Source organism: Parasteatoda tepidariorum, chromosome 7, assembly GCF_982258835.1.
Source record: "Parasteatoda tepidariorum strain Cologne lab strain chromosome 7, Ptep-v5.0, whole genome shotgun sequence".
Lineage (NCBI taxonomy): Eukaryota > Metazoa > Arthropoda > Arachnida > Araneae > Theridiidae > Parasteatoda > Parasteatoda tepidariorum.
Window position 1 is genome coordinate 88,644,473 of NC_141761.1, and position 12,678 is coordinate 88,657,150.

The following is a 12,678-nucleotide window of genomic DNA, read 5'->3' on the forward strand; positions in this document are numbered from 1 at the left end:
CCCACTGTCAATTTCATATGTATAGAATATTTTTTCAAGTCATTGGGCCATCGGACATTAATTGTTATATTTAAAAAAAATAATTTTCAAAGTTTCAAGTATTTATGCAGCTGGTAACATGGTGAACAATAGTTTTGAAAATATGTTGAATACAGTAGTCATGAAATTAGGAAAAATTGGTTGAATGTTTCGATTAAACTTCATTTTAATACTAAAAAAATAATTTTTTCTATACATACAGCATTAAAGTATGTAGTCTTAAGTTTAATTTTCACAAAGAAAGAAGTTTGTATGTAAAAAATTGTTCGAGTAATTACAAATTTACAAAAAAATTGGATTTCGGGTAGCCCCGCTCACATGAATGTCGGGTATCACCGCCCAATTTTATTTCGTCGATAAATGTACGGTTGCAAAGATTATTATTTTATTGCTTCAAATTTGAATGTTATATGCATTTTTAACAACAAATATATGTTTTAATATTATATGAAATATAAATTTATATATTTAAAAATGAAAAATTAAATATTTTTAAAATGCAATTGATATATCCAAATTAAATTTAATATCAAGTAATCATAAATATTATGATAAGCTATTTGCTTACTTATTTATTTTCACTTATTTGTGAACGAATCAATCTACAGAAGCATTTGAATGCAATCAAAATACAAAGTGAATTTGTAATTTTATAAGAAGTATTTTATATTAAGTTTATAAGAAGAGATCAACCAAATAAGTTTATATTGAAAATCAACTATTGTTATTAATTATTGTTACTTAAATTAAATTATTTTCGTTAAATATTTAATATAAATATATATTAATATTATAATATATTAGTATACATTAATAATGATAAAAAGTATGACATTTGTTGTTATTAAATGATGGAATTCACTAAAAGTATATAAATATGTAATAAATAAAATAATTTTGTGATAAAAATGATAAATGAGGCTTATCTATTGTCAATACATTGGTCATTCTCATTTACACCTGAAAAAATAGCCAAAAAACACAATTTGTGTAACTGGGCGGGGTTACCCGACACATTTTGAAAAGAGCTGAAAAGCATGTTTTTTTAAATTTCTATTTTTTTAAGTTTAACTATTCTTTTTTTGGTTTATTCTTTTTGCATTATTTAATTAGATGATAAAACAATAGAAACATACAAAAATGTTGATTATTACTCAGTATTATACAGAAATATAAGCAATACTCCTTAAGTGAGCGGGGCTACCCGACTCTCCTAAGTGTAAGTTGTTAGGTGCTCACGCTAATAACCAGTTTGAATGACAAAACAAGCTCACTCTCATATAAAAAAAATCCCGCTCGTTTTAATTTTTATTTCAAAATTTAATTCAAGAAAATCAAATATTTAAAGTCTATTTTGAATTTTTATAATCTATTTTGATCGGATCGTTACAGCTTCTGGGCTTTTACATTTACAGTTGATTCAACTATTTAAGTGTAAGCAACGCGTACTACAAGGATTTTCTTTGTTGATTGCAATTTCTTTGTTGAAGTAATTATTTCCTAAATGTTTAAATAAATGCATTATATTTAAATTATTAGTTAGCGTTACATTTCCTAGAAATGGTGTCTATGTGCGGGGATGACAACTGCTAAGATTTCTCCGAAATATTTTATTAAGTGGTAGAGAATTAAGAACCAAAACCGATTTTAGATAATTTTGGTAAAATTTAGAATGCTTACCACGAGATAATTGGAATGAAATTGTGTTTCACACGAAATTTCAAATTATATACACGTAGTGGAGGAAAAAATAATTTTATATCAAATTTACATAAACCAAGAATATATATTAAAACATGTATTTTGCTACCATTAGAAGAAAAAAAAATTCTCATTAAGCTGAGCCAGTTGGTATCTCCGTATATTTATAGATAGAGAGGGACATTTTCTCTCCCTCCTTATAAGTTTATAAGTTAGAATTCGTAATATTTTGTTGTTTTTTTTATTATTGTTTTATGACAAAACATTTAATATGCACATTGATTTTTTGGAAACAAAAAAGGTGAATATAGTATAATTAAATACTCTTTAAAGTATTATTATTAAAATTAATATGAAATAAAAAAACAACGATTGTTAAAAATTCAAATGTTATTTTGAGCATAATTTTTTAAAGTTCCTGAAAAATAATTGCGATAAGTAAATAATTTTGTGTATATTACATAGCATTCATTACGTTCAGCAAATTGCGCCAAATACCGAGAAATGTTTTTCTTTCTAGTTATTAATAGATAGATTTTAAGTTAAACTACTTGTAAAAGTTCTATTTTTTTTTCTTTGAATGGTTGGATTATGGAACATATCATCTGCTGTTGACATTGTTTTTTTGTGTTCTAAGCCACAGAAGTATTATTCACTCACAAATTTTATTCTATTTTAATGCTTTAAGTATAAGTTTCAATAATTCTTGTACTTACAATTTGAAGGGGGAAAAAATTATTTTTTAAAAAAAAATTAATAAGCACATGTTTGCTTTGTATTTTTCAATTACATTTATTTAATATTTATAAAATTTTCTTCGAAGAATGGAGCACACTTTCATAGCATCTCGGGCACAAAATGTTGTAATCTTTCCCCTATATCTTTTATTTCATATTGCCATTTTCTTCTTTAAAAAAAAAATTAGATTAAATAATTATTATTTTTTAAATTTTATAAGTCTTTTACAATATATATATCACTTACATTGCACTTATAACGCTACAGATCATATCACTTTAAAAAAATTGTTATGCTGTTTCTAAAAGGGTTCATAAAGCGCCTTTTATTTATATATTATATTTGCTTCTTATAAGCAAAGTAAAATGGTAACAAAATAATATTAAGGCTATAACATGCAGTTTATTACCAACCATTGCAACAGTTTAGTTTCTCAAAAAAAAGTAGTATTATGAAAGTGACAATAATAGTATTTGTTTTTCATTAAATAATTATCTTTATTTTAAGAATATAAAAAAAAAACAATCGGCATCTCATGTATAGAAAAATTAGAGCTTGTTTAATTTTGAAGTATGCGCATTCTTATAATGTATTTTCATAACGATACAAAAAGCCCTCTTTTCCCCAAATATTCCAATGATTTATATTTATCCTTTTCCTGAAATACAACTAATAAAATTAAATTTAATTAGTTTTCGAAAGTATTTTTTAAATAAAAAAAACTTGTTATGCAGGTTGGTCTAAATTTATATACTTCGAATACGGAGTTCGGATTCCTGAAAAATCGAATTTTAAAAAAGTCGTATATTTAAAATTTGATTTCTCAGGAACTACTCGATCAATTACTAATTTTGTATTTTACGTTAAACTACCTTCTCTTAAAATGATATAAAAATTTATGCCTTACAATTCAATTTTTTTTCCAACTATTATTAAATAAAATAATAAATATTTACTAAAAAGTTATTTTTAGACAATTTACGCAATTATATACGGCTTTTATAATTGTGCGCAAAACTTTTTTTCAATCCGCTTGAAAAGCTCTCCAGTTATTTCTCAGATTGCGGCTACTCCAAATGTTTTGGATTTAAGAGATCCGAATCCATCGAAAAAATAGCATGCTTATTGAGAGAAAGTACGTTTTAGTGTCCGATTTGGTAACTTAAAATATCGCCCTGCACTTATTAATTAGCATATTTGAAGTTACCCCTTTGAACCATTAAGAATGAGTCCTAGAACGTGAAGATCTGATCATTAGATCAAAAGTTACCAGGGTGGTCCGTTTGTTTATTATATTTTTTGCTCACTGAAAGTCTGAAAATTTATAATTCAAATCTGCCTATTTTTTTTTTTTTTTTTTTTTTTTTTTTTTTGCTTTATCTCTAATTTATTCCATTATGATTCGAAGAGGATATTTCATAATTTGATTTTATTAAATAGACCAGATGATCTATTACTTTACTCTTTGCCATTTTTTTTTTTTTTTTTTTTGCTTTATCTCTAATTTATTCCATTATGATTCGAAGAGGATATTTCATAATTTGATTTTATTAAATAGACCAGATAATTTATTTCTTTACTCTTTGCAATTTTTTTTGCTTTATCTCTAATTTATTTCATTATGATTCTAAGAGGATATTTCATAATTTGATTTTATTAAATAGACCAGATTATCTATTTCTTTACTCTTTGCCATTTTTTTTTTGCTTTATCTCTAATTTATTTCATTATGATTCTAAGAGGATATTTCATAATTTGATTTTATTAAATAGACCAGATAATCTATTTCTTTACTCTTTGCCATTTTTTTTTTTTTTTTTGCTTTATCTCTAATTTATTCCATTATGATTCGAAGAGGATATTTCATAATTTGATTTTATGAAATAGACCAGATTATCTATTTCTTTACCCTTTTCCATTTTTTTTTTTTTTTTTTTTTTTTTTTTTTTGCTTTATCTCTAATTTATTCCATTATGATTCGAAGAGGATATTTCATAACTTGATTTTATTAAATAGACCAGATAATCTATTTCTTTACTCTTTTTTTTTTTTTTTTTACTGTCAGCAAATTAATTATTCCTAGATATTCTTAAAATAAGACGTCAGCTTCCTTTAATTTATTTCTCATTAAAGATAATAATAAGATAATAATTTCTCATTTTTGTCACTATTCAGTCAGGAGTTTTGTATGCAATTATGTGTAAATTTTTTTCCTATTATCTGTTATTATATAATGTTTGTAAAACTTAATTATACTAAGAGCTTCGATTTTTTTTGTTGAACGGCAAATAACCTAACAAAAATATGTTATTTGATTGTAGCTATTTTATTTGTAATTGCCACAATGAATCATAATTATTTACACTGTGATCTTTAATGAATTTATTATAGCTGAGGAAAAATCAATTGATTTTATTGTTTTGATGTTAGCAAAGCATGATTATTTAAAAAAAAAAAATCAATTTCCTTCAGTTTTGATTTTAAAAATATTGGGTCATCATTCGGTTATATTATAGTTCTTCTTTAAGCCAGTGCTTCTTTTGTTGTGTGTGCGTATTTTCGTTACCAAATTATATTTGTAAAACTTTAAAATATAATCGTGCTTATAATTAAACAAATTGTCAGAATTTTTTTTGACAACTGAAAAAACGCAATAGAATCTTCTATAAATATGATTAACCAGACATTTTGTTTCTAATCAATAATGATTATAAATACACTTGAATGCATTACAATAAAAGAGAGATAATTTTACTGTTGTAGTTAATTTTTATTTATTTATTATACTATCTTTATTTAAATACAACGCTATCTTTTTGCAATATTGCCAACAGGGTTAAATACTTCAAGCAATATTTTTGTTTCGTATTGTGTAACAAAAGAAAGAGAATGTATAAATATTTTAGGAATGCGCTAGGACGAGATTTGCCAATGGCGCATTTTTCCATAGATACGCCTCTGTAGAGTATTATTATATTAACATACTAACAGTAAACTGTTAATAAATATATTCTTTTGAGAATTCATGTTGATTGAATCTGCTAACACATTGTAACATAGAAAGAATGAAAAAAAACAGTCTTTGGCGGGAGGCAGCGTACCTATAGTTTGTCTAAAACAGTGTTTCCCAAAGTGTGGTACGCGTACCCCCAGGGGTACGGGAACAGTTCTGCTGGGGTACGCGTTCTTCTGCGAAATATTTTGCAACAAATGAAAATTTCAAAAGCTTTTATTTAAAAACTAATCTAGCCATGAAAATTTACGATTACGTATTTTTCTATTGGCTATTTTTTGCACAGTCAACAGTTAATAATTATAATAATTAATAGTGTCAACAGCCAATTGTAATTTTTTTATAGTAAAGAAATGCATTCTTTTTTTTATTAGTGGTACACAGAGTTACGAAAAATTAAGAAAGGGTACGCAACAGTCATAAGTTTGGGAAACACTGGTCTAAAATAAGAACTGGAGACAAGACATTGGTCTGGACCTGTGGCGGTGACTATGGTAACGAGGTATGACTATTTCAAGTAGGGGTGCGGGGTCACTGTTTTGGAGTGGTTTCGGCTCGGGTCGTCAAGAGAAAGGGAATCTTTTTCTTCGGTCTATTGTGTTAGCCCAATACCTCCTAGATGGAAGAAAGCCGAAGGACGCAAAACGATGATTCATACAGTTAGGCCCAGATTTGCTGATCACTTCTGACAATGACGGGGTTTTTTTTTCCTTCTGTTTCTCGACACTTTTTCGTTACTCTTCTTCTAATTTTTTACTTTCTACAAATTATTATTATTATTTTTTTTGTCTAGATTAAATGTTCTTAAATTGTGTAAAAATGCTTAATATATTTATTTGTTTTCAGAAATGATTAACAATAAATCAATTCTAACAAAAATAACTGTTGTGTGAATGAAAAAAATATATTTTTAAGCATTAAATATCAGTTTTATTTTATAAATTGGAAAATTTTATCTAACTTTTTGTTATAAAATGTATGGATTAAAAACAAAGAAATATATTTTTAAAGGGATTTTACACATTTATTATTATTATAGTTTTGACATAAAACTAAGAAAGGGGTCTAATTTTTATAATATGATACTTACATTTTTAGTAGATGATTATTTTGGATTTTAATGATTATGTTTTGCATGTTATTAGAACTAGAGCATACGAAATAAAATAGAAATTGTTTATAAACAATGACATAAAATGAGCTTAAAAAAATTTAGAAAATCAAATGCAGTCTTCAAACAAGGTTTAGATAGAAAAAAAAAACATATCAAAAGCATGATTATAATTTGTATTTTTTTCCTGTGGAAGTGTGATTGTTAGAAGTGATAAACTAAAATTAAAGTAAGCAACCTTAGATAACAAATATTTTATTAAATAGCAAATTCAAAAAACGATAAATAAAATGTAAACACAAATTTTACTGAAATATGTTAAAACTTTCAGTAACATTTAAAAAAGTATAATTTTTACCCATCACACTGATAAACTAAAATAAAGTAAGCAACCTTAGATAACAAATATTTTATTAAATAGCAAATTCAAAAGACGATAAATAAAATGTAAACACAAATTTTACTGAAATATGTTAAAACTTTCAGTAACATTTAAAAAAGTATAATTTTTACCCATCACACTGATAAACTAAAATAAAGTAAGCAACTTTAGATAACAAATATTTTATTAAATAGCAAAAATTCAAAAAAATGATAAATAAAATGTAAACACAAATTTTACTGATATATGTTTAACTTTCAGTAACATTTAAAAATAATTCTAATGTCATTTAATATCTCTTTTCTAATGTCATTTTCCTTGAAATGCATCTCACATACCTATAACAAAATGAATACAATATTTATATGTGCATTTAAAATAAATAGTACATACTATATTCATGTATGAAAAATTAATAGATTTTTGTAGAAAAATTAATAGATTTAAATTTCATAATCAAATAAAAAAAATTTTGCTTTAAGCAGTTACAATATATTATGATCAAACAAAAATGTTTAAAGTTTGAGCAAAAATTTAATAAAATACTAAAATTATTAATATTTTTATAAAATAAAACTCTATAAAAATAACTATATATTACAATAGTTTGCTATATGATTGATAAGAACAACTTAATTATTATAAATAATTTATCCACAATTTAAAATAATTTACTCTTAGTAAAAATATAATAAAGAAGCATAATTAAATTTTTAAAAATAAAAACAAATATTACTCACTTTAGAATTCTTTGCAACTTCAAAATCTCTTGGCATGGCGGCAAGCCATTTCTTACGTATTGGGAAATCCAAAATTTCATACTTTTGTACCATCAACTTTGTAAAATCCTCTGCAGTTTGGTACACAGCACTCATATGCAATTATTCATAACACTAAGAATTAAATTAATGTTGACATTTATAACATTTGTAGAATAAATATAAATTTTACGAAGAGCGTTGACATCAGAACACCGACGGTTGTTTACAAATTCAAATCAAAAATATTCGCCAATTGGCTGAATGCCGACACAGGTTATAATACTTCAGAATATCGCCAATGGCTCGTTTGATCAGATTCGGAGTTTTTCGTAAAAATAGCTACCCTGACTGGTTTCCCTCTGGGCCTAACTCTACTACGTCATCATCGCCTATAGTAACCCGTTGAAAGGCTTGATTCCTCTCTAGGAGGTATTGGTTAGCCCCAGACAGAAGCTACCCTCTCTAAAATGCGTCATTCTTGTTTCCATAGCACCAGATAGCCTCAGACTTTGTGGCGGGAGTTCTTAGCTTGACAGACTATAATCATTCACTTAAAGTTGCCCAACAACCGGTTCACAGGTGACGAACATCCTGATAGTCACTGATGCTTCTTATGCTCATGCTCTGGATCTTAATATATATGATGTCTAATGATATGATGAGTAATATGAGCTAAATCTGAGTATATTGCTTACCCAGTAAGTTGTTTTTCTGATATAGCATACCGAACCGAGCAGTTCTCCGCTTTAGTTACGTATTCTAAGAGCTGGACTGCTTCTCCTTTCTACATTCTTCACTTGCACTCCTCCACAATGATAGTCACTAGAACACATAAATATTTCAATCCTCGATAAACACCAGCACTAAATTACTTTGCCTTGCTCGTCTTGAATCAATAAACAAATCACCTGGGTCACGAGCTATTCTAAGGCCCGATCAGGCTTTTGCGCTTTATAGAAGGGAAATGCAATCCATTTTGTTCTGGAGCCCGCACAACTTTTGCTCAGCCGAGCGTGAAACGCTCACGACGGACAACGAGTCAGATTTCTCGTTCATTGGAGAAGTGTAGGGTGCGGCTGTCACTTATTACTTTTCTAACTCCTTCTGTACAGGGATATACACCCTTTTCGATAGAGGTTAGAGTTTCTGGCTACGACTACGTAGGTTCTTGGTTCGAACCCTGCCGACACCTAACATCTTTTACTTCTCCCACATGCCCATCTTTGTGTCTTACTTTGCTTTAATAACGTTGCTTTACAATCGTTTCAGCCAAGCAAGGGTCCAAATTTTGAGACGGACGAAATGAAAATACACAGTCACAATGGTTCTCTAAATTTCACATATAAAGAAGAAAAATTCTTACGTCTGTTAAATATTTTTTCAGAAAGGTAGATAATTTTTATCTCCTTCTCGTTTTTAACTTTTATAGATTTCAATCGATGATGATTCATAAATTTTTTCTTTATTTCTCTGAAATATTGATGGTAACTTTTAAAGTTTTCTAATTATTGAACGGGACAAATATCCACAATCCCCGACCCCGCCAACGACGCCCTTAGTATAAAGTATACTCTGTTTTCATTAAGGGGGAACCCCACCCTGAATATTTAAAAAATTCGAAAAAAAATTTATTGCATTTTTCGAATCTTTGTACCTTTTCTAAAGTCTGTCTAAAACGATTTCTCGGTACCTAACTTCGTTTTGAAGTTATACCGGAAAATCGAGAGTCGTCTCTAAGCAGGTAAAAAGGCCCGTTCGGCCGGATTAGGAGGGGCGACATTCTTTTTGTGTCTCATCCATTCTGTTGATGGAGAAGATATATGGACCTAGAATTGCAGAATAAAGGTTATTCATTACTAATTTAATAATTTACAAGATTGAACATAAATCAAAACTTTAAACGCGTTTTTCTCAAAACGCTGTTTTTTGACCTGACCTAACGTTTTTCTCATGCTCTATACAACGAAATAAGCTGTTCTTTATTTTGAATTACGTTAAAATATATTCCTTAGAAAGCATTATAGGATTTGTTTTGTTGATATTTTTATATTAAGATTTTATATTAGTATTTTATTAGTATTTTAGTATTTTTTTAATGAAAAACTTTAACTTTTTTTTAAGTTACCGCCATTTTGGTAATTTTGCGAATATCAAAAAACCGCTAGGCTACTTTTTAGATAATGTCTTCATGTTTCAGAAAATCTAAACAAAATCATTTTCCTATGTTTCAGGACTTCTAAATCCATGAGGCCAGTGAGGTGCTACTTTTTGATGACCAGCCACACACGGAGCTGCCACCAACTTATTTTTTATTAATTTGTAAAGTAAATTTTTTTAAAATTGACTTAAATTGTAGCTAAATAACATTAAAAAAGACAAGACAAGGAGTCTCTGCTTTGTCTCTACTCCTTAAAAAAATTCAAGAAAAACGCTAATATTTTACCATCTTAGGGTGGGGTCCCCCCTTAAAGTGTCATCTATGCTCTAAAATTTGCTTATTTCAGACTAAATACTAAAATAAAGAATATGGATACTTGTGAAAATTTTTAATAAATATGATACCAATTCCTTCATATGAATCCAGTTTCAAAGGAATGGCACTACGCAAAATTTTTAAAAAAAAACACACAAAATGCCTTTCGAGAGTCAGGAAATTGTCAGATGCTATTTTCCTATAACTTAAAAATGTTTCAACAACGTCCTTTTCAGATTATTACACATTTATTCAGATTAGGTACTAGGTAGGTACTTTATTTACATCGCACTAAAGCTGCACAATAGGCTATTGGAGACGGTCTGGGAAACATCCCTCAGGATGATCCAAAGGCACGCCATTGAAGTTTTGATCCTCTGCTGAGGGGATGGCTCCCCTGCTTTGGTAGCCCGACGATCTGTGAGCAAAGTCGAGCACTTTACGGTAGAACAGTTTAACAAGGACCAATACCGCGCCCTAGGTCCCTACGCAGGCTGATCAAAGTGGTTACTCTTCCGCTTACTGACCGCAGCCTGTGATGCTTGACTTTGGTGTTCTACAGGGAACCGTGTCTTTACGATCAACCCACTTCGAAATACTTATATTCAAATTACTATACATCACTATACATACGCGACGTCCTATTCAGATTACTATACATTACTATATATACATGACGTCCTCTTCAGAATACTATTACTTTTGAAAAACAAAATGCTCCCTCTTTCAAATGAAACCAATTTTAAAATCATATCATTGTTTGAAATTTTATTTTATGATAAATCACATCTTTTATTTGAGTTTTATTCAGAAATTAGATTACTATGCAGTAAAAGTCAGAGTAGAAATCTATTAGAGGATAGTTGAGTCTTTCTTTCGTAAGAATGTGAAGAGTTTTCTGATTTTCTTCCTTTTGCTGACTTGGGGGGGAAGTTCAAAATTGCCAAAACCATGCCTGTGTAATAGCCGAATCATCTCAGTGGTAAAATATGGCACTGGTGGTAAAAAGGAACCTAGTTTCAATTCAGAAGATCTATCATGACACAGTTTAAATTGTTATGACTAAAAATAAGTTTAAGCCTTTAGAATTTTTATTGAACTATATCATTATGTAGTAATTTAGTATAGGAGAAATTTGCATTTAGGATTCGTAATATCTCATACTTCGTTTTAAGATCATAAATTTTTTTCCTTAAAAATTTTAAAAGAAAATTATAATATACCAGGAAAAGGTTTTTTGACTTCGAATTTTTTAGCGAGGTTTTTTTTAAATATTAATTTCCATATTTTCACCTATTGTTCTTACGAAATTAAATTGTTTCTTTCAGTCTTACATTAATACGAAACTGAAAGATTCAATAACCAAACTGGGCAACATACAATGTCAAGGGTTTAATCGTTTAAAACAGGGGTGTCTAACTCAAAAGCTAACTTGGGCCAAATAAACAATGCTTAACTTTAGGTGCACCGCAAGAAAAAAAAAATCAATGTTCATAGAAACAAATATTTTTATTTTGAATTGTAATAAACATATATAAAGTTAAATTATTGTTTCAAAATTGACCCAACGTGAGCATTATTAATACGGCTTCGGACAGGAGATTTATTTCCAATCATAACAGAAAATAATTGCTCTCACTGATAAGTACTTCCAAACTTGGAAATAATTTCACACGCGAATTTTCGAGTACTATTTTCAAACCTTGCTGGTAAATATTCGTGAAATTTAGGCACACCCACTTCAATGAATTTTGCCTTCAAATTTGAGTCGCACTGAATCTCAATCACTTCCATTTGCATATAACTGGGTACTGAGTCTATATTTATTGAGAAAATCGAAGAAAACAAACAAAATTTGTCTTCCAAAGAATTAAAATCTAAACCTTGTTTCAAATTTTGTTCTAAGATTTGAAATTTTTTTTCTGCGTAGTTTTGATACGATGCAGTATTATCTAAACTAGATTTGTTCTTGTTGCAGTTTGGGAAGTGCGTTAAATCTTCATTTTTCAGTTGCCTTTCCCAAAGAAATAGTTTACATTTGAATGCTTTTTTAATTATGTCAAACATGTTCGTAATGATCTGATCCTTGCCTTGTAACAATAAATTTATATCGGATAGGTGTTTGGTTATATCAACCATAAAAGATAAATCTTGCAACCATATTTGATAGGAGAACAAGCTTGTATCTTGATTTATAGTTTGTAAAAACTTACATATTTTTTCTTTCAAATCCCAGAATTGATTGAGAACCTTGTAGGCGAGATAACCAACTTACCTCGCTATAATAGGATAAACCTGAATATGTACTATCTAACTGATAGCTTAGTGTGAAACGGACTCCATTTCAGCCAATTAGAATTTGACATTTTCGAGCGAACAATTTAAAATGATCCGTATAGTTTGTAAATAAAGTATATTATAATTTTATATGCTGGTTTCGTTTCTAATTCACATTTCTAT

General features: G+C 28.3%; 1 long non-coding RNA gene across 1 annotated transcript; it reads right to left on the reverse strand.

Annotated features, from left to right (window-relative positions):
• Nucleotides 1-7,223: 7,223 nt before the first annotated feature.
• LOC147807299 (uncharacterized) lies at nt 7,224-8,148 on the reverse strand. Its single transcript, XR_015435772.1, has 2 exons — nt 7,725-8,148; nt 7,224-7,322 (listed from the first exon to the last, which is right to left on the reverse strand). It is a non-coding gene; the product is annotated as an uncharacterized LOC147807299 (long non-coding RNA).
• Between the last annotated feature and the right edge of the window lie 4,530 nt (nt 8,149-12,678).